Genomic DNA, 23,346 nt, shown 5'->3' on the forward strand with positions numbered 1-23,346 from the left:
AATGAGCATGTAGGTCCTCCTGCAGAGGGAGTGCCATCGGTGAGTAAGATGACATCATTGCAGGATATCAGTTTTTAATTCTTCCCTAGGACCAAAGGCAATCAGACTTTTGAGCATGTCTCCATGAAAGACAATGGTACAGACACACAGACACACAAATGAATACATATTTATAAGAAAACTTTGTATCTTCAGAGAAATATGAATTGCTAAATCCACAAGACAAATATCATCTGTTATATAAAATGAAGTGTCCTATAACAATAAATAACTACTAAAAAATGAAGAAGATAATAATATATTGAATTCAATGAAAGTTCTGAGAGATGTGTTGGAGAAAATTTACCAGGAAGAAATGATAGCAATGAGAAATAAAAGTTTGATATTTAGAAAAGAGAATTAGAGAATTCACATAAGATGGTCCAATACCAACTTATGAGCATATTCCTAAAAATGCATTTGTCATTGTATTCATGGAGTGAATCTTACCAAACAAAACATTGTCTCAGACCAGTTATACATGAGCCACATGATTCAAATATGACTTAAAAAAACACCAAAAAATAATGAGAAATAATTTCTGAAATGATAATTTCTTGCAGAATCTAAATATTGTCTTCAAATAATTTATTGGTAATTCTCAACATAAAATAAAAAGGTAAGATCCTAAAAATATCTTCAGAGAAATTATAGTAATATAATTGGAAGAAATATATGCCATAATGGCCAAGGGGATAGTGTCAGGTTTTGCTTTGATGATATATTTTTTCCAGGCAAACAATAAATTCTAAAAAATGAAACAATACCGTCAACCCATGGCCACAGATATAAAGTGGGCTGTATTATTTTTGAGAGGATGGCAGGAGGGGAAAGTGTCATGGGGTAATGTACACTCACCACCCACAGTGGGCTGAGTCACAAATAAATGCTAAGTATTTGTGATTTAGGAATGAAGCATTAGAAGATAAGAGTAAAATATTTGAGAAAATTGTAAAAAATAGGGGGAATTTGTCTTGGGGCTCTCAGGAATGAGTTTAACTCAAACAATGGTGTAAACATAGTTTTACACTGTGTATGGTTAAAGCCATGTCTATGCACGATTTTAATATTAAAGTGACAGAATTATTTCACAGTAAATAATCTGCATGTACTCATCTTACTTTATGTGGGACACTCCAAATAAATTCCAGGAAATTTAAGGAGTTGCCTGGGCAATCTGAAACAACTGATTTTCAATAATTTTGTGGCTTCTGATAAGTTGCCGAGAACTGTTCGTTTTTTTCATGACATGACACTTGGATTCAATATGAGACATACAGGTTAGCTTGATATTGTAGGATTTATCATTAGTTTCAATTGTTAAGTAGATTGAAAATGTAATATTTGTAATTACCAGTGCCAATAACATTGCACATTATCCCAGTATTCAGTTTACATAGGGTTGCCTATGACAAAGGTTCCATGAGTTAGCTAATCCTACCTCTCTTTAATTATGAAGAAAAGACAACACAAAGCAGAAATAAAGAATGACAAGTAAGATCTTGTTATGCCCGAATCGTGGCGAGTCCCAAGAACCACTGGAGGACTCAGGTAGCATGTAAAACAGAGAGCCTTTATTAAAGCAAAACAAGCTCGAGCTTGGGCACCCAACCAGCCCGAAGCAGTGGGAATTATTTCGGGAGCCCCTGTGAATGTTTTAGCAGGATTTTTATACACAAACAGGAGAGAAGTTAGGGAGTTTCCTTCCAGGCAGAACTGGGATAGGTTGACTTTTAAATAGGGCTAACTTGTTTCAAGCTGATTGGGTTGTTAGAGGGTTGCTATGATTAGTTCCCTTTTTTTCTGTTTGTGTAATGCCTTTCAAGAGGGGGTTTTTCTTAGTAACTGACTTGTGACACTGACTTATGACACTGACTTGGGGTTAGTTTTAGCCTCTTGAGATGGAGTTACTTTGATCAAGTCTCGCTTGGTTCTCTCAATCAGTCTTTTGATGCCATGTCACATGATGGCCAATACAGCATCATTTTGATTAGCTCTGTTCTTTTCTTCTTATGTACTAACAATTTGTCATGTGATATCATTTGAAGAAGTATTGCATGTGAAAGGGAAGAAACCTCAGCCATTGAATATATATTTCAAGGTTTAAAGTAAACAGAACATTTTTTCTTTATGTAAAAATTGATTGTTTTCCCTTTTATTTTGTTTTTACTCAAAGATATAACAATAAGTAATCTATTTATAGATTATTTGCAAAAGATTTTCACCTGTCTTGATTTTTTTTTTTAATTCCACTAAAACTTTGTGTCTTGGACATGAACATTAATGGAAACATATGCAGCAGAAAAAATAAAATCAGATGATTACTTGATGATTTGGAGAAACAAACCTTGAACTTGTAGAAGCCCATTCATGGGAGAGAAGATAAGCTTATAACCCTTTATTTACCATCTACACTGGAACCTGTGCATGTGTGGAACCTGACATGTGTCAAAATTTGTGCCAGGATTAACTTTTTTTTAATCCTGAACCACTAGATATCGTGGTTGATTTAACAATCACCATTGTCTAGATGATAAACCGAAATTGGCAGCAGAGTTAAGCAACTTTCCCTGCTCCCTCTGCTAGTAATTTAGATGCTACATTGATGCATAAAGATATTTACATATTAAAACTATCTTTACATAAATATACCACCTTTGCTCTTAAATTGTTTGAGGTAACAATTCTGAAATCTTTCTATTTATCTATGGTTATATTTGACTACCAAAAGTAAAATAAAACAAAAAATTAAAACTGTTAACATATATATTCACTATAGATGAAAGAGTGTTAAGAATGTAAGTTCCTTTAGGCTCAAAAAAAAAGGTTATGTTTAAATTTATCTCATTTCAAGATCTTCTATTTTCTCTTTTTGCTCCCTTAATCATATACTCACTTTTTCCTGCAACGATCCACCTCTAATGATGTGTGTACAGAATGCACGCGTTGTTCTCAAATCCTTTCCATTAGCTGCCAAACGTCCTCGCCTGGGTGACTTTCATCACAAGGAGACAAATGCTCTCCTCTCTGCAAATCAGGCTGCAAATATACATATTGAGAGCATTAAGCAAATTCCTACATCATGATGAGGAAATCCTGTAAATGCTAAGTTTCAAAATGAATTCATATTACCATCACATACATTCAATATGTATTATTTTCCTTCATAGACATCATTTTTCCTTTTGCTTCCAGTTGAAAATAAAAACTGACAAAGCCTTACCATAATGATTCACATATTTACATAATAGATTTTTCAAACATTTTAATTTTTATAAGGATGGTAAACTGATTCTTACTGAGTTGATGTGAATATTTAGGATAGATCTGATGGGATATGCCCTATAATCTAGAAAATGGCCAGTTATCTTCTGAAGCAGAGAAGTTTTTCCCTGTACCACTTTGCTTTTGATCAAAGCTAATCATAGAGATATATTTTTTCTGATCACTAAATCATGTTCATGTTAATTTCAGCCTGTTTATTAACACAGTTGAAGCAAAAATACGGATTTGCCAAAGTTGAATATATTACAAGGAATCTGAGACTAGACTTTTAAAAGCATCTAAATGTAAATTTTTCCACCAACGTTCACATAATTTGGGTTACTTCCTCTCCTTTCAAGACCTGAAATATCTTAAATAGTCAAACTTTACCATGAGGAAACTTACTTATTCATCTGTAAGACAGGAGTCTTTTAGTAACGTATCATCAGGTCTGCTTTCACAGGAAAAATTTGAATCTGTTGGCTCCTTAAAGTTTATCATAATTCCTTGAAATAGTTTGTTGTACCTGTATCTACATGTCCACAATTATTTTTGCATTGTCTTCAATTACTAGGACTTTATAGCATTGTAACTAGATTTCATAGATTCTAAATAAAATGACCCAGAAGAGTGTCCACTGGAGTCTAGAGGAGCTTAGTTCTCCCCAGGACCTTTGCATGGAGTCTGGCATGAGATTCTTCATCTCTTCCAGTGTTTCCATAATGGACTTCACTAAAAAGGGACAAAGAGTTGAGAATTTATAACACTGAATAATGAATTAATGATCTTAGCAACTATATAAAAAGCATGTATTTTTAATTGCTTGGAAGGGTAAAGAGATTAAGAACTATATTTTATTGTGTAAACTGATCTAAAATACACAGTATTTGTAACTCATATCTCTGTGCTTCTGAATATACCTCCATGAAATTTCACAAAAGTAAATCAGCATTGGCTGTGCAGAACATAAGAGAATAGGTGGACAGACATTTTGAGAGATAAATAGAAAGTGATTGGTCAATATATACTTTGAGTTTGGATTCACATTGAAGACTGGGCCGGTGTGTTTTATTTCACAAGTACACCACAGAGTTTTGGAGTCAAGGATAGATCTAACTCTAGCTCTGCCACTTCTTAGAAACATAAACTTGGATCAGTGAATATAACGTCATCATAGGTTGCAATCAATTGTTTTGCTGTGGATGAACTTTTAAGAGATGATGGTCTAGAATTCCATTTATATTTGCCACCATTGCTCCAATTCCATTTTAAAGCATTTTGTTCCAACTTACAAGAACCAGAATTGTTTGTCTTTTTCACGACTTTTATCTACCCAAGTCATCTGAAGACAGAGTCGGAAAGTTTTGGCTGTCTAATTTTGGGTACTGCTTTGGAGGAAGAGGGTCGCTCGGTAACTGCTGTAGTACAGAAGGTACTTTGCAGTCTTGGCCTCTCTCTTTGCATAGTCATATGCTGTAATCTTTCCATTTCCATTAAATGAGTTATCATGTTCAGTAGAGCCTTCTGGAGGTCCCATTGTTGCTTTACAATTATCAGATTTCGAGGGCGCAAGTTTGTGCAAGTCCAGAGTGCTGAAAGGAGGAGGAAGGAAATCAGCATATAGAAATGCTTCACTTGGTTCCTCAGTGAAAATTTCTTCAACAGTTTCTATTGTTTCTGGCTTTAAGTTCAAGTCCATCTTTTTTAAATAGCCGAGCAAAGTATCATTTGCTTTCTCGTTTTCTGATATATCACTTTCATCAGTTAAGTTTTCTTCCACACTGCTGTTTCCATATTTCAAGTTCCAGTTTGGAGCAGGTAGAGTTTCACCATCATTGCTTTCTATAGTTAAGCATAAAGTAATGGGTTTCACTTCTGTCCTTAAAAAAGTTTCCCTCAGCATAGGGCCAGCAGGGATCACCATGGCATCCGAAGTCCAGGGTAAGAACCAACTTGTTTATCAACTGAAACACTTGTTAGTGAGTGGTGCACAGTGAAGAGCCTTCACTATTTTAAAATGTTGGGCCATATATATTATATTCACAATATTGTAAAACCATTATCACCATCCATCTCTAGAATATTTTCATCATGACAAACCAAAGTCTAACCCTATAAACAATAATGCCCCCATTTTCCCCTCCCCTCAGTCCTGCCAAGCACAATTACCTCTTTCTCTAATACCTCACAGGAGTGGAATCATACAATATTTGTCCTTTTTTGTCATGTTTATTTCACTAGAAAAATGTTCACAGGGTTTTCCCATGGTGTAGCATGCATCAGAATTTCATTCATTTTTAATTAAGGCCAAATACTATTCCATTGTAAGTGTTTACCTATTTATTCACTTTAGGTCATGTGGTCATGTGGGTTGTTTCAAGCTTTTAGTTATTGTGAATTATGCTGTAATAAACGTTGGTGTACAGATACCTTTAATATTTGCTTTAAACTTTTTTCTATATGCATAGATGTGGAATTGCTGAATGATACAGTAATTCTACGTTGAAATTTTAGAGAAATTGTCATGGTCTTTTTCTTTGTCTCCCAGCAGGAATGCATAAAGATGCAAACTTCTCTGCATTCTTGAAAGTACTTGATGTTTCTTTTCTTTTTTCTTATTTGTTCTTTGTTTTCTTTTCCTTCTTTTACTTACATAATAGCTTTCCTAACAGGTATGAAGGTTTATTTCATTGTTTTTTATTTGTATTTACCTAAGGACCAGTAGTGTTGGCCATCATATCATGTGCACATTGGCCATTTGTTCATCTTTGGAGGAATGTGTATTTGAATCCTTTACTCATGTTAATATAGTTGTTTCTTTTTTGTTGTTGAATTTTGGAGTTATTTATATTATAGATGTATATCCTATATACAAAACATTTTCTTCAATTACATTAGTGGTCTTTTCACTCTAGAGAGGTTGGTTATCCCTTGATGCAGAAAAATTGTATTTTTGAAAAACTTTTAATAAGGCTAACTTTTCTATTTTTTCTTTTGAAGCCTATAGTTTTGGTTTCCTATCTAAAAAAATCACTGACCACTCACTGTAATGACAATTTTCCCCCATGTTTCTTTCAAGAAATTCATGGTTTTAGCTCTTATTTTTAGGTGTTTGATCCATTTTGAGTTAATTTTTTATATTATATGGCTAATGGTTCAACTTTATTCTTCCATATGTGAATATTCAATTTTATCAATAGCGTTTGTTGAAAGAACTGTCCTTTCTTCATTAAGTGGCCTTGAAACCCTTGTTGAAAATCATTTCATCATCCATGTGAGAGTCTACCTCTGGATTCTATATTCTATTCAATTGCTTTGTCTTTTTGTAAATACCACACTGTTTTCTTTATTATAGCTTAATAGTTGATGGTTAAAATCAGGAAGTGTGAGTCCTCCCACTTTGTTCCTTTTAAAGATTTTGTTTCATGAAGATCTCTTCTTGCTGTTAATGTAGTGCATTACATACATTTGTTTTCATATGTTGTACATTTCTGACATTCCAGAAATTAATGTAATTAGGCCATGTGTATGATCCCTTTAATGTGATGTTAATTAATTCTATTCAGTAGTATGTTATGAGGATGTTGCATAAAGACTCATATCCAGAACATATTTTCTTATAGCATATTTTCTTATCTTGCGGTATCCCTTTCTGCCTTTGGTTCTAGGGAAATGCTGGTCTAATAGAATGAGTTAGTAAGTCCATCCTCCTTTTTTTGGAAAAGTTTGAGAAGGACTGGTCTTAAATCATTTTTATATGTTTGGCAAAATTAATCAATGAATTCATCTACCAGTGATACTCTTTTATTGAGAGGTTTTAATGACTTATTCTGCTTTTTAATTAATTATAAGTGTACTCAAATTTTCTAATTCTTCATGACACAGTTTTGGTGTAGCTTTTGTTTCTAGGAATTTATCTGTTTAAATGAGGTTATCCAATATTTTAATACATGATTATTAATACTACCATCTGATAATTGCTTTCATTTTTATAAAATTTATAATAATTTACATACATTAATTTTTGGTTTTAATATTTTGAGGCTTCCCTTTTTTTCTTGGTCAGTGTAGCTAAAGATCTGCTAATTTTCAAAGAACCTTATTTTGTGCTGATGGAATTTTTTTCTGCTCTTTTTCTCTATGTAATATTTTATTTAAATTTGTTCTTATAAATATGTATTTCTTGGTGCTAGGTTGAGGTTTACTTTATTTCTTTTTCTATGTCTTTATGCATAAAGTTTGGTTGTTGATTTAAGATATTTCTTATTTTTAATATAAATATTTTAAAACTTCTCCACTCAGCACTGCTTTATATACATTCTGTAAGTTTTATATGTTGGATTTTCTGTTGCTCTTCTCCTATGTCTCTAGGTGGTTTCTTAATTTACTTTGTGATTTCTTATACCTCTTGGATTTTAAGAGTGTGTGTTTCATTTCCATGTATTTGTGAGTTTTCTAATTTTTCTTCTGCTACTTGTTTTTAATTTTTCTATCACTAATGTACAATTACATGAGCAACATTATGGTTACTAGACTCCCTCCGTTATCAAGCCCCACCACATACCCCATTACAGTCACTGTCCATCAGCATAATAAGATGCTATAGAATCACTACTTGTCTTCTTTGTGTTGTACTACCTTCTCTGTGCCCCCCACTACATTATGTGTGCTAATCATAATGCCCCTTTTTCCCCCTTACCCTTCCCTTCCCACCCACCCTCTCCAGTCCCTTTCCCTTTAGTAAGTGTTAGTCCATTCTTGGGTTCTGTGAGTCTGCTCCTGTTTTGTTCCTTCCGCTTTCTCTTTGTTCTTATGCTCCACAGATGAGTGAAATCATTGGATACTTGTCTTTTTCCACCTGGCTTATTTCACTGAGCATAATGCCCTCTGGTTCCACCCATGTTGTTGCAAATAATAGGATTTATTTTCTTCTTATGACTGAATAATACTCCATTGTGTATATGTACCACATCGTTCTTCTACTGCTGATCCTAGCTTTATACAGGTTTTATCAGAAAAGATAAACATTTGATTTGGATTTAAACATTTAAATTTATTACACCATACTTTGTGACCAGACATGTATTGTATCCTGAAGACTGCATCATATGACTTTGGGACAGTTGTTTACTCAGATATTGTTTAATGGAGTGTTCAGTATATTTCTGTTAAGTCCAGTTGGTTTACAAGTTTTCCAAGTTCATTATTTTCCTATTGCTATTATACCTGGTGTTTCAAACCATTATTGAAAGAGTGATATTGAAATCTCCAACTATTATTGTAAAGCTACTATCCATTCTTGCAAGATTTGCTTCCTATATTTGGGATATCTGATGTTTTGTGTATATAAGTTTGTAATTGTTAAATCTTAGTTAATTGCAGTTTAATTAGTATACAATGTTCTTGTTTTACAAATTTTTAACTTAAATTCTACTTTGTTATTAGTATTAATATTAATATTATTTTGTCCAGTGTTGTCTGATAATTTTATGGTATTAGTATTTGTCTAAACTGTAGCCAAAATTAGCCTACCTCTTTCTCTGGCTACATTTGCAGGGATTTTCTTTCTTACATCCTTTACTTTCAAGCTATTTATGATCTTATCTATACAAAGTGAATCTCTAACAGATAGTAGTCAGTGAAATTTCTACAAAATCCATTTACCAATCTATACTCTTGATTAGGATTTCAATCCACTTACAGTTAGAGTAGTTATTAATGAAGAATAAATATATTTGCCATTTTCTATTTCTTTATGTATATATAATTATTTTTTATTTTTATACTCCCCAGTACTGCTTTTCATTGTATTTAGTTGATTTGATTTCATTGTGAAATGCTTTGGTTCCCTTTTATCACCTTTTGTATCTCTTCTCTAGGGTTTTTATTTATAGTTACCATGGTGATTACATATAATATCTTAGAAGTTTAACAACTTAATTTGTATTAATGCTTACAGAAGTATTACTTACATATAGAAATTCTACTTCTATACAGGACTGAGACACTTAAGGTTACTGATATCATAAATTAATTTTTATATCTTGTGTACTAATACTATTTTTATACATTTGTCTTTAAATTTTTAGTGAATTAAAGTATTTACAAATCAGTATGATAGTACTATTGATTTTTATATTTTCCTATGTATATGACTTGCTAAAGATCTTTACATTTCTACACCGCTCCAAGTTACAGTCTATCATCATTTCATTTAAACCTGAAGGACTCTCGTTGCCAGTTTTGGTAGAAGGCCAGTAATGATAAATTTTCTTTGGTTTTGTTATGAGACTGTCTTTGGGTGTCTCCTTTTTAAAAGGAAACATTGTCCAGATATAACATTCTCATTTCCCATAAATATTTTTCTCCACCATATTGAATATATTATCTCACTGTGCTCCATTCTCCAAGGATTCTGCTAAAAAATCAGCAAGTATTCTTATTGGGAAGTACTTATTTGTACATGGGAAGTAACTTATTTCTGTTTTCAATATTATCTCTTTGTTTTGACGGTTTGCTTAAATGTGTCTATTTGTGAGTCTGTGTTTATCCCTTTTTGGATTTATTTAGTTTCTTGGATTGTATATTAAAATCTTTCTCAAAATTTGTGAATTTATGTCATTTTTCATTCAAATAATCTCCATGCATCTTTCACTCTCATCTCCTTCTGGGACTCCCATAATAAATCTTCGATTTCAATTTGTAAGTGCCACATATACCTTTGGCTATGTTCACTTTTCCTCATTCTATTTTCTTTCTCATGATTAAACTCTCAAATTACGATTTGCCTGTTTGCACTTTCATTATTTTTATATGAATATAAAGCTTTGTTAAAAGCTTCTGTTGAGTATTTCAAGTGAATTTCTCATTTTTTCCAAATCTTCAGTGTGAAAATTACTGTTTTTTTATTTTTAGACTTTACAACTTTTTTATGTTCTCATTTTGTTTATATAAAATATCTTAAATACATTATTTTTATTTTCTGTTAAATATTTGACACAGTGAATTTTGTTAAGTATTTCCAATTTCTGAGATTCCTCAGGAACAGGTTATCCCAGTGTACTTTCTTTTCATGAGTGGACCATGTTTTCCTGTTTCTATGTAAACTATGTGATTGTTTTTGCCGAAAACTGGACATTTGAAATAAAACTCACTTCTCCCACTTTATGCAGACTGCCTCTCTATTATGACAGTCCTTCACTACAATGGGGCTGATTTCAGTTTAGGGAATAATCCAGGCAATATCCAAAGCCTTCTGAGATTTTTCTAAGCATGTATCTTTGCTTAGAACTATGGAAAATTCTAAATTTTCCATTATATATGATTGCTCTGGAATGATTTATATGCCATAGGACCCCATATAACTTTTTCCTGAGCTATTAGTCTATCACTGGACTCTATTTCAGTCTATTGCTACAGTCATCTCTGTGTCTTCAGTGTTTCTGAAGATTCCCTGAGAAGTGTCTATATTTCCTCTTTAGATGTGATTTAAGTGGAACCTAAGCCAGTGCTCCATGTGGCTACAAGAGAATTTAGATGTTTGCATGTAAGGTCTGCTTAGTTACCTGTTGTTTGAGGGAAGAACCTGAACATTTAGCTGCTGCAGGAATGTGTGGAAAGCGGTGAATAAAATTGCCACTATTGTTTGATTAGACATTCACTTGGTTGTCATAGACCTTTGAGTGTTTTGCAGCTATAAGCTTAGTTTAGTCATTTCCTCATTTGTCTGATTTTTGTTTAATGGTTCTATGAGTTAACAGAACCTTGCATATTCCAAGTCCATTATATTTCTTATTTGAAATAAAAATGTATTAATTATTACAATATTTGAATAAGGAACTTTTAGTTTCACAGTAAAATTGAGAGGAAGGTACAGAGACTTCTCACATTTCTGTTGCCCTCACACCATGTCCCACAGTATTATTAACATACTCCAGAAGGAAGGTACATTATATTTGTTACATTTGATGAATCCACACTGACATATCATAACCACCCAATGTCCACAGTTTTCCTTAGAGTTCGCTCTTGGTGTCGTGTGTTCTATAGCTAAGGACAAATGTATGATGACATATATCCATCGTTACGATTTACAGAGTAATTATTGTACTAAAATCTTCTGTCATCTCCTAATTCATTCTTCCACTGCCATGATCTCTGGCAACCACTGAACTTTTAATGTATCCATAGTTTTGGTTTTTTCAGAATGTCTTAGGTTTGAAATCTTTATACAGTTTTTCATAATTGCTTCTTTCACTTTATGTGTGTTTAAGGTTCCTCAATGTCTTTTCATGCTTTGATAGTTCATTTGTTTTTATCTATGAATATTTATAGTCTGGATGAACCACTTTATCAGTTGACTCACTGAGTGACATTTTGTTTGCTTTCAAATTTGAGGAATTATAAATAAAGCTGTTATAAAACTCCACTTTAGATTTTTGCGTGGTAGAAATTTTTAATTCCTTTGGTTAAATAGCCAAGTTAATGATACTCTGTTAAGTGGTAAGAAAGGCTTAGTTCTGTAAGAGACTACCAAACTATCTTCCCAAGTGGTCACCCCATTTTGTAACTCCACCAGCAGTGAATGATAGTTTCTGTTGTTTCAAGTTCTTGTCAGCATTTAGTGTTGTCAGAATCATGGATTTGCACCATCTGATAGGTAGGTAATAGGGACATATCACCATCTGGATTTGATGATATGATATGAAACATAGTTTCATATTCTTACCATGTTTATACCTTCTTTGATGAGGTTCCTTTTTATTGAAATATACTTGATATATATTTTTTCAGATGTAAAGCAGTGAATTAATGAATATATACATCACTAAATGCTCACTATGGTAAGCGTAGTTATCATCTGTCAACATTGAACAAATGAAGTATATTTGCCTATATTCTCTGTGTTTTACTTCCATCCAAGTAATTAATTTACTTTATAATTTGAAGTTTGTACTTCTTAATCAGTTTCTTTTCCTCATTTTTGATTTTAAGACTCCTCTTTATATTTTAATAGCAATCCTTTATCAGATGTGTCTTTTGCAAAGACTTCTATGAATTTGTGGCTTGTCACTTCCTTGAATTTGTTTTTCAAAGTAGAGTTATTAATTTCAATAAATCTTGCTAATTTCTTTTATTTCATTGACTATGCCTTTATTTTTGTTAACAAATTTTTTGGCATAGGATTTTTCATACTATTTCTTTACCATTTTTATTTCCATAGGATCTGATGCAATCCCCTCTTTCACTTCTGATATTGTTAAGTTGTATTCTTAGCCTGGCTAGAGATTTACAATTCTGTTGATCGTTTCAAACAATCATCTTTTTTCATTCATTCACTTCTTTATTGGTTTCCTGTGTTCAATTTCACTAAATTATGCTCTTATTCTTTTTGTTTCTTTTTTCTTTACTTCAGGTATAATTTGATATTATTTTATTGTCCCTGAGATGAAAAAATACATTATTAATTTTAGATCTTTCCTCTTTTTAAATATATGCACTCAATGCCATAAATCTCCCTGTATGTACTGCTTTCTTTGCAACTCATACATGTTGATAAGTTGTCTTTCCTTTCGTTTAAAGTTCCCCTGAGCACTACCAGCAGGAACCAGAGCAGGGTGAGCACTGGTGTTCCAACCCCTGCAGGCACTACTGCACAAATGGGGGCACAGTGAATGTCTGCTGTTCTCTATAATCCCTCCACACATTGTTGGTGAAATTGGGAACAGAGTGAGCTACTCCTTTTGTGTTACCCCAGCATGTTTCCAGTGAGGATGGGAAGAGGGTGTATGGCATTTATGTTCTGCTCCTACACTGACAATGTAGACAAGAGCAGTTTCAGTGAACCCACAAGGATCAGCCTTATTGGAGGTGGCCTCTTGGCTCTTGCACACACACTAACGTGTCTGTCTGAAATCCATCAATCTCACCAAGGTGATAGGAGTGCAAAGCTCATGTGGGCTCAGCCTACCTGTGACCTTTCCATCTCTGAATCCCACAGTAGCATGGCCCCAACCAGGTGCCAGACTGGGAGAATCCCACAGAGTACATATGCCTCCAGCTGCCTCATTATCAGGCCCTTTCTTGCACCAATTGGAGAGACCCCCAGACAGTGCACCTCTGTTTCCATTTGCCCCCTCAGAAGGGTCCCACAATGTTACTCACCATGCTACTCACTGGGAACTACTGGGACTGTACCACTTTGATGTTATTACCCAGCCAGTAAAGCCCTTGCTGGCAGTCAAACAAAAGACACGTAGCCCATGCCCTGAGAGCCCCAAAACTGAGACACACCCTTCTTATGCTAAGTCGGCCTCAGCCAAAGTCACCAGAGACATGCAGTTTACTTAGGGGACCTTCCCATACAAGGCCCATCATTTAAATCTTGGAGAGGAAATACCTTCAACTAATTCATAAAATCAAGCACAGAAAGAAAAATGAAATGAGAAGACAGATGAATATACTTCAAATGACAGAGTAGGACAAAACTTCAGAATAAAAATGGAATGAAGTGAAATTAACCAGTCTACCTGAAAAAGAGTTTGAAACAATGGCTGTAAAGATGCCATCAGAATTAAGAATGGATGGACTAAGGGAGGACTTCAATACAAGATAGAACATATAAAAAAGAACCAATCAGAGATGAAGAATACAATAAATGAAATAAAAAAATACAGTAGACTGAATCAACAGTAGATGAGAGGATGTATAAGAGCAGACAAGTGCTCTTTTGGAAGACAGAGTAAAGGAAACCAATAAAGATAAATAGCAGAATGAATAAAGGATTTAAAAAATGAGAATAGGTTAAGAAAATTCTGTGACAACTACCAATGTCCTAATATTATTATTACCGGGTCACAGAAGAAGAGAGAAAGGGGTGGAGAAGTTATTTTAAAAATAACTGTAAATTTCCCTAACCTAGAGAAGGGAATAGACATGAAGATCCAGGAATCACAGAGAACCTCACCTTAAACAAGAAGGAGGTATACACCAAGATACATCATATTTAAATATCAAAGCTCAAAGGCAAAGAGAGAATATTAAGAGTACTGATGGAAAAGTCACAGATTTCCTAAAAGGGGTGTGTATATGGCTATCAGCTGATTTTTAAGCAGAACCTCTGCAGGTTGGAAGAGAGTGGCATGACATAGCCAAAGTACTAAAGCAGAAAGACCTAAACCAAGAATGTTCTACCAGTAAGGCCATTATTCAGAGTAAAGAAAGAACAGATAAAGGGCTTCTCAGGTAAGCACAGGTAAAGGTGTCCACCACAACCAAACCAGCTTCATAGGAAGCACTAAAGGCACTACTGTAAGAGGAAAGGAAGGTCAAACCTAGAAGCAAGAAAATCATGAAGGAAACAAATTTCACCAGTCAAAGCACACAGATGGCAAAGCAGCAATCAGGTAAAAGCTAGTAGGAAGTTTCAATGATAAAAGTAGTGAAATCAACTACTTCTAAAAATTATTTAAGGGACTCATTAAATGCAAGGTGTTAAATACCATCATATACATAAAATATAGAGAAGGGGGAGTTAAAATGTAGTGCTGTAAGAATGCATTCACATGTAAGTGACTGTGAACTTAACCCAGACGGCTGCATGAGACATCATACGTAAACTACCAGGCAATGACAGACCAAAGACCCATAGAGATGCTCAGAACTAAAATGAAGAGAATCCAACTAAAGAAAGTCATTACAAAGATGGGGAGAGAACAAGAGAAGAAGAAAGAGCCAGAGAATGGTACCAGAAACAACAGGGAAATGTTTGGCAAATGGCGGTAGTACATACCTACCAACAATTACTTTAAATGCATACGGAATAAATGCTTCACTAAAAACATATAAGGTGACTGAATGGATAAGAAAAAAAGGCCCATCTACATTCTGCCCACAAGAGACTGACTTTAGTTCTAAAGATACACACAGACTGAAACTGAAGGGATGAAATAAATATTCTATGTAAACAAGAATGATAAAATGAGCTAGAGAAGCAGTACTATGTCAAAGACTATAAAAATACATAAAAGTACCTTATGTAATGATTAAGTGTTCAATCTAGTAAGAAGAGATAACAAGGCTTAATATCTATGCATCCAACAGAGGGGCACCTAATGCAGAGCAAATATGAACAGATGTGCAGGGAAGCACTGACAGTAAACAATAACCACAGGGCATTTTAACACCCCACTTACATCAATGGATGTAGATCATCCAGACAGAAAATCAATAAGGAAATAGTGCCTTTGAATGACACATTAGACCAAATGGACATAAGACATAAAGAACATTATACCCAAAGAGCAGAATACTCATTCTTTTCAAGTGCACAAGATGCATTCTTCTGGACTGATCATATGTTAGTTCACAAAAAAATGTCAATAAATTTAAGAAAATTGAAATAATACCAACCATCTTTTCTGACCATGACAGTATGAAACTGGAAATCAATTACAGGAAAAATAATGGAGAATAAAACAAACACATGGAGGCTAACCAGCACGCTGTAAGACAATGGGTCAGCAAAGCATTTAAAGAGAAAACTCTAAAAAATACTTAGAAGAAATAGAAACACAACAATTCAAAATATTTTGAATGAAGAAAAATTAGTTATAAGAAGGAAGTTTATAAAGTTACAGGCCTACATCAAGAATAAAGAAAGATCTCAATCTCACCCTAGACCTAAAGTAACTAGAAAAAGAAGACAAAACAAAGCCCAAAGTCACTAAAAGGAAGGAAATAATAGATATCAGAACAGAAACAAATGAAATAGGGACTAAAACATTACAAAGGATCAATCAATGTAAGGGCTGTTTCTTTTAAACAAAAGTGCTATAGCTACACTCATTGAAAAAAAAATAGAGGACTCACATAAAATGAGAAATGTAGGATAAGTTGCAACTAACATAACATAAATATAAACACTTATAAGAGAATGCTATGAAAAATTATATGCCAAAATATTGGACAACTTAGAAGAAACGGATAAATTCTTCCCAATCTAAATCTCCCAACACCGAACCAGGAAGATATGGAGAATTTTAATAAATTGTCTTCTAGTATGAAATTGAAGCAATAATAAAAAATACTCCCAATAAATGAAAGTCCACATCCAGATGTCTTCACAGGTAAATTCTACCCATTTAAAGATGAGTTAATACTTATCATTATCAAACTATTCCATAAAAGTGAAAAGGAAGGAAAGTAAAATTCATTCTATGAGGTCAGCATCACATTGCTACCATAAACAAAGACACTACAAAAAAAATATCAATATCCCTGATGAACATAAATGCAAAAATCCTCATATTAGCAAACCAAGTTCAAAATACATTAAAAGGCTCATTCCCCGTGACCACACGGAATTTATTCCAGGATGCAAGGATCATTCAACATCTGCAAATGAATGACTGTGATAAACCACATTAACAAAATGAAAGAAAAACCATATGGTCATCTCAATAGATGATGTAAAAGCATTTGATAACATCAGCATCAATTCAGGATTAAAAACTCTCAATGAAGTTAGATGGAACAGACCTCAATGTAATAAATGCCATATATGAGAAACTCACAGATAATATAATACTCAATGGTGAGATGCTGGAAGCTTTTCCTCTAAGATGTCTACTGTCACCACTTTTACTCAACATAGTCTTAGGAGTCCTAGCCACAGCAACTGAACAAAAGGAAAGACATAAAAGACATCCAAATTGGTAAGGAAGAAGTAAAACTTGATACTATTTAGATGGCATTTTGTATTAAATATAGAAGGCCCTCAAGACTCCAACAAAAAGACTAGTAGAAATAATAAATTAATTCAGTAAAGTTAAAAAGTATTTTTACTTTTTAAGTATTTCTCAGAATGGAACAATATGAGCAAACAAAAAAAATATAAAAAATCAACATACAGAACTCATTGCATTTTATATATAAATAAGGAACTAACAGAAAAAATAAATTAATAAATCAGTCCCATTTACAACTGCATCAAGAAGAATGAGATACTGATGGACACACTGAGCTCAGGTGGTTAAAAATATGTACTCTGGAAAGTACAGGATACTGATGAAATAAATTGAAGAAGACACAAATACATGTAAAGCTATTTCATGTTCATGGGTAAGAAGAATTAATATTGTTAAAATATCTATCCTGCCCAAAGAAACCTACAGATTCAATGTAATCCCTATCAAAATACCAATGGCATTTTTCATTAAAAATTTTTATGGAACCCTAAAATTTTTATGGAACCCCCCTAAAAAACCCAAGTAGTCTAAGTAATCTTCAGAATAAAAAACGAAGCTGTGGGTGTCACACTTCTTGATTTCAAACTACACTGCAAAGCTACTGTAATCCTAATAGTATGGTAGCAGCACAAGAACGGTTTCATAGAGCCATGGAACAGGCTAGGAGTCCTAAAATTAGTCCACATCTATGCAATCAGTTGATATGTGAAAAAAGTGTCTATCCATAGATGAAGGGATTCATCTCTGAATGAATATAAATTATATTTATACTATATACAAAATAATGAAATCTTTGCTTTTTGTGGCAACATGGATGAACTTGGATGAGATTATGCAAAGTCAAATAAGTCAGAGAAAAATGAGGACCATATGATTTCACTTATCTAATAAACAAAACAAATGAACAAATAAACAAAAGTGAAATAGACTAAAAACACAGAGAACAGACTGGTGTTCACCATAAAGGAGGGGGTGTGGAGGTTGGGTGAAATAGGTCAAGTGAAAAATTTACAGAGAATGTTTCATATCTTGAACTGTGTCATGATTATATGAGTACAAACACATGTCAAAATCATGAAATGGTATAATAATATTTATGTATTTTATTGTATGTATTTGAATTTTTAAGAAGCAGGTAAAAATAATCTAATAGAAGTTTCTTTACACATTGAAAATCATTTCTCCTCTTTAAACATTAAAATAAACATTTAGAAGGTATGATTGAATCCTTACTATAAAGATCTTTAATTATAATGAAGTCATAGTCTAAATGGAATAACTAAAAATTACACATTGGTTCCAATACCAGCTCTGATGGGCCATGCACATATTTTCATGACCTTCTTCAAATTCTTTTACCTTACAATTTTTCATCATCTATAAAACTAGGTAAATAATAAATACCTGCCAGAGATTTTGCCAAAGGGAGTAATTTTTTAAAGAATAAAACAAATGATAGGCAGTGGTAGTAAAAATGATTTTAAATATTGCCTTGGTAGCAGTGTTAATAATTCAGACAAGTTTAAATGTATATTTTGATTTCAGCTTAATTTGTTGTTTCTTGTACTGAAAACCAAAGGGCATTTTAAGAAAAAGTTTGCTTTTTCTCAATTAGTATGTCAAACTTTATCAGAGTTGTTCTCATTCATTTTGCTGGACTCTGAATGCTATTTAAATGATGGCTCATATTGATCCATTCTGAGAAATACTTTGGCAATTTCATTATTTTCTTACACATTTTCAGAAACCACCCTAGTCATACTAAATGCTCTTGCATTTATTTTCTCATTTATCTCTTATATTTCCTTATCTCTCCCTTTTTTCTTATACTTTCTATTGCTTATTGGCCTGTTGGCTGAGATCAAGTGTATTTACAAGGAGATTTTCTATTTTCTATTTGTTTTTCAAAATTTTGAATGAATCAGTTATATTGGCTGAAATATATACATAATTTTCAAGAGCACGTCTTATTTTTGTGCATATATCTTATATTCTCTGAAGACATTGCTGTTTATCTTTAATATAGTTTTGGCTATATTTATCTTTCCTTTCCAATTTTTGATATGTGTATATTTTAATTTCCTCTTCTCTCCTGATGTCTTTCTCAAAAATGTGATAATCTATAGCTTTTTAATTTTATATGGGTTGTAGGATAATTAGGTAGCTCATGTTTGCTCAGAATTTTCCTGATATTAAAGCAAAAGTCCTGTGTTCTAAGAATCCCTTCATTTTGTGCAAACTAGGATGATTGGCAACCCATTGATGTGGGCTCTTATGCTCAAAATATGAGCATGAGAAAGAACCTTGAAACATATTTAAGTTTCTCTGTCATATTTTGGGAATCCTGGGAGAATAATTGGGGTGAAGCAGTATACGTGGATTCCAGGAGATGTAGAGGGCAGTCTTCCCTCTGCTGAGGGGTACAAAGTGAGCTGGAAGGTTTTTGATAACTATCATAGAGGAATTTAATACTAAGGACCATTAATTTGTTCCTGATGGTATTAAGCAATAATCACTTATTTCTGAGTCCATGCCACTTCTGTTTCTTGATTTTCAAGAAAGTGCATTCAGAAATTTAGGACAAGTGACACCAAGAAGAAGATGCAGCTCATCAATAGGAGAAAAAGTCACAGTCATGCATATATGCCTTAAAGGACAAGCAAGGAATGTGATCCTGAATATTAAACCCAAATCGCCTTCTGTTGAATCACTTAGTTCATTCATATCATGAACCATTCCACGTTCACTTACACTGATATTTAAGTTGTCTCAGCCTTGGCAACAAGAATTATCTTATGCTTGAAATATTTGATTCTTTCGTAAGTGCATTTATGAAAGGAAGGCATTCATCTGAAATCCTAATGCTTCTCACCTCTTGTGACTTTCTGTAGCAAAATGGGGTTTCTCTCTCAAAATAGAAAAACACCAATTATTTTTTTCAGGAAGTTAGTACTTCATGAAAAATTCATAATGGGACTAAAATTTGAAAACTAAGTAAACAGCTCTCATTTCTTTAATCGTCATGCATGAGCTGGTGGATCTGGGCTCCCAGTTTCAGCAGAAATCCTTGGAGTCCATGTCAGCCTGGATCCTGCACCTTTGGGATGTAAGGATGGGTTGGATTATTCTGTCTGGGTTAGAAATGGGAAAGCTGGCTTCCCTGACAGCTCAGCGTGCCCTGCAGTAGTGATTGCACAATGCATGTGAGACCTCAGGAACCACTACGTCCTTGATGGTCTGATGGCTGCACTTCGCCTTGTGTGGCCCGATCAGGGTGATTCACCATCTTCCTCCACGAGATGGCGGACGTATGCTGAGCTCCCACAGGTGTTACAGGAGTTGGACATGAAAAATGCCATTGATAACCCAGGACATCATGACCTGGATGAGTAGCCATTTACCTGTAAATCATCTCAGAAAACAAACAAAACAAACACCATACTGCTGTCTGTGCTTGCCCTTCAGGCACTCTGCCAAACCTTGTAGCAAAAGCCGATGGTTCAGATCCCCGCCTTAATCGGATCCTGAGCTCTACTTGTCTTCTAATTGACCAGAACTGTAGCATCCTCTCTTTTCAGATAGACAGCTACACTGGCAAACGAGTCATTTAAATGAAACTAACGTGTATAATCATTTGAGGTGCCTACCTGTTCATATCTGTTCTGTTTGGAGTATAAAGTCCACATGAACATGTGACTTTATAACCAGTCTCCCCTTTGTAGACACCTGCTGCTGCCTGTTGGAGACGACAGCCTGCAGCCACATCACACCACTCAAAAATCCCCTTTTCTCCTGCAGGGCCCCTTCCCTGCCTTGTCCAGTATGTGAACTCCTGCTTCCATTTTAATTATCCCCTTAAGTGCATCCTGTTGTTTAACTATGGTCACCTCAGGGCAGATCCATTTTTGCCATGTGGTTCTATTTTAGTTCACCTGCACTTTTATTTTAGCATCTATCCATTATCATCATGCTTCAAGTTCTTGCATTTTATGAATGTGACAGCCTTGATGGTGTGGCTGTGTCCTCTTATCCATAATTCAGGTGAGAAGGTCACACACTGCATCTATCACTTCACTGTTCTTCAGCTTCTTTCTCGGGCTCATTACTGTGGTCACAGAAGTTCTTCCCAGAAATGAAGATAGCATATGCTTTAGAGCTTACTTCATGAGTAACCGTCTAGTTCTTTGAAATGTATTTTTTACAAAAATCTGTGTACAGCAATTCGATAGTCATTAGAATCCATACATCATTTTCTTCTTGAAGACCTCTAGTAAATGGGATCCACGTCAATTTATCAGTGATTTATCCCAGTGCTTAACAGAGAGCAGTTATTTAGTAACTGTAATAAAAGTGCTCTCAAAGCATTTTTATGCTCCTCAATAAAATCAAAAGTTAAAGCCAGCAGAGCACCACCTTCCTACCCTCTGGGTGGTGCCACACACATGCACTGACACTTCCTGTGTATTTTGTGTTGAAAAGTACAAGCTCACCTCTCAATTTTATACTTGACACTTAGGTGTATCTTGGAGATATATCTGGAACCATGATCTAGGTTTCTAATATTGGAGACTAAAAATTATAATATTTGTCTGATTTTGTTTTTGTCTGTTTGGCAATGCTCCCTGCTGTCAGGACAGTGGAAAGAGATTTGCTAAGGGTGCCTTAGGACAGCCTGGCGGGAGAGGCAATAAAAACTCCCCAGATGTTTTCACAGACTTTATCTCTGCAAGTTACTTGCAGAAAAGACAAATGTTATTTATTTGAACATTTAATTTCATTGAAAAAATATTTTGTTGAAGTTTTCTATATTTCTATATTCTGCATACCAATCTCCAGTAAAGACAAAATTACGAAGTGCCCACACATACTAAATTAAATTGACCAACATGTCTTATAAGTTAAAATAAAATGAGATGAATTTGATTAGATACATAATTTGACATATATTATTATATACATATATATACCTAATTTTATTTCAACTTTTTAAATTAGTGCATATTATATTATTTTATAAGTTCTTTGGCTGAAAACTTCAATCTTTTAGTTTTTAATCTTTCACTCAATTTGGATGATATATTTTTAAAAATTTTAGTAAACATGAAGGTGGTGAAAAGGTGCAAACTCTTGGTTATAAAGTAAAAGGATTATACATATTTAAGTTTTTACTTTTTCCATTCTGATGAAAATAAATAATATGAGTCTTTACCAGAATTATATGCCAGAGTAATAGAATTGAATATATGTATTATATGCCAGAAAATACAAATAATATGAATTATTACCATAGGAAAAGTATTTTTCATTGCAGCTTATGAAATTTTGAAAATGTGTATTAACACAGTTTTTAGTCTAGAAGACAACTATTTGTTCTTAGTGTTTACTATGTCTTCAATAATAGAATTAATGATAATGTGGCTCCAGTATAAAGGTTGAAAACAGAAAATGTTTAAAATTTCCTGGAAAAGAAAATGATCTCAGAGTCAATGTGCATTGATTTTGCAACACAAGGAACTTGGACAAACCATTCTTTTGTGAAGATTATATCCTTGATTTTCTACATAAAAAAGGTGAAGCCTTGAAGGCACAGAGCACAGTGTTTATTTTATTTAGAGGACAAAAAAATATGTCTGTGGTGAAAGAGTTGCCAAAAACCTTTATTTGAACTATGGAGGGAAGTCAGAAAATCATTTCAACAGAGAGGTAAGACATTTTACTTAAAATGAACCCCAGGGGTCACAGGCACAGGCATGGGAGAACTGAGATAAGCACCAATTCCTGGGTGGATTTGGAGGCCTAAACTGGAGAGGCCTGTGGTCCAGATCCCAGAGCAGGGCCATCCTGAGGGCATTGCTGACTGGTGCGCAGGCACCTGCAGGAGGGCAGGTGGGTCAGATGGCTGCATGTGTCCTCAGATGCCAGCACAACCTGGAGCATGGCACAGGCCACAGCACAGGCCTGGGGTGCCAGCAGGAGACCAGGGGTGAGGCTAGAAGGCATTTGGTCCAATGAAGGGCAAGGTGGAGGCTCAGCCGCATGCGGGTGGAGATGCCAAGATCCTGTTTCCTGCAGTGCCTGGCCTATGCCTGGAGAGCCAACGGTGAGGACAGAACAGGGATGTGCTCAAGTCACACTCAGCTCAGGGTTAAGTAAATGCTGTCAAGGAAGCTGGCGAGAGCCCAGTGAGGGGCTCAGGCCAGAAAACAGTTCTCCAACTGCAGTTCTTATCAGGAGGCCCTGCAGCACTGAGGCCGCTATTTTGTCTTTCTTGAGTCCTAGGAAGAGTACCCACTTT

At 34.3% G+C, this 23,346-nt stretch overlaps 1 pseudogene; it reads right to left on the reverse strand.

Annotated features, from left to right (window-relative positions):
- Positions 1–4,437: 4,437 nt before the first annotated feature.
- LOC118912919 (protein FAM217A-like) lies at positions 4,438–23,051 on the reverse strand (annotated as a pseudogene).
- Between the last annotated feature and the right edge of the window lie 295 nt (positions 23,052–23,346).

The sequence above is a fragment of the Manis pentadactyla genome, chromosome 13, assembly GCF_030020395.1.
Source record: "Manis pentadactyla isolate mManPen7 chromosome 13, mManPen7.hap1, whole genome shotgun sequence".
NCBI lineage: Eukaryota > Metazoa > Chordata > Mammalia > Pholidota > Manidae > Manis > Manis pentadactyla.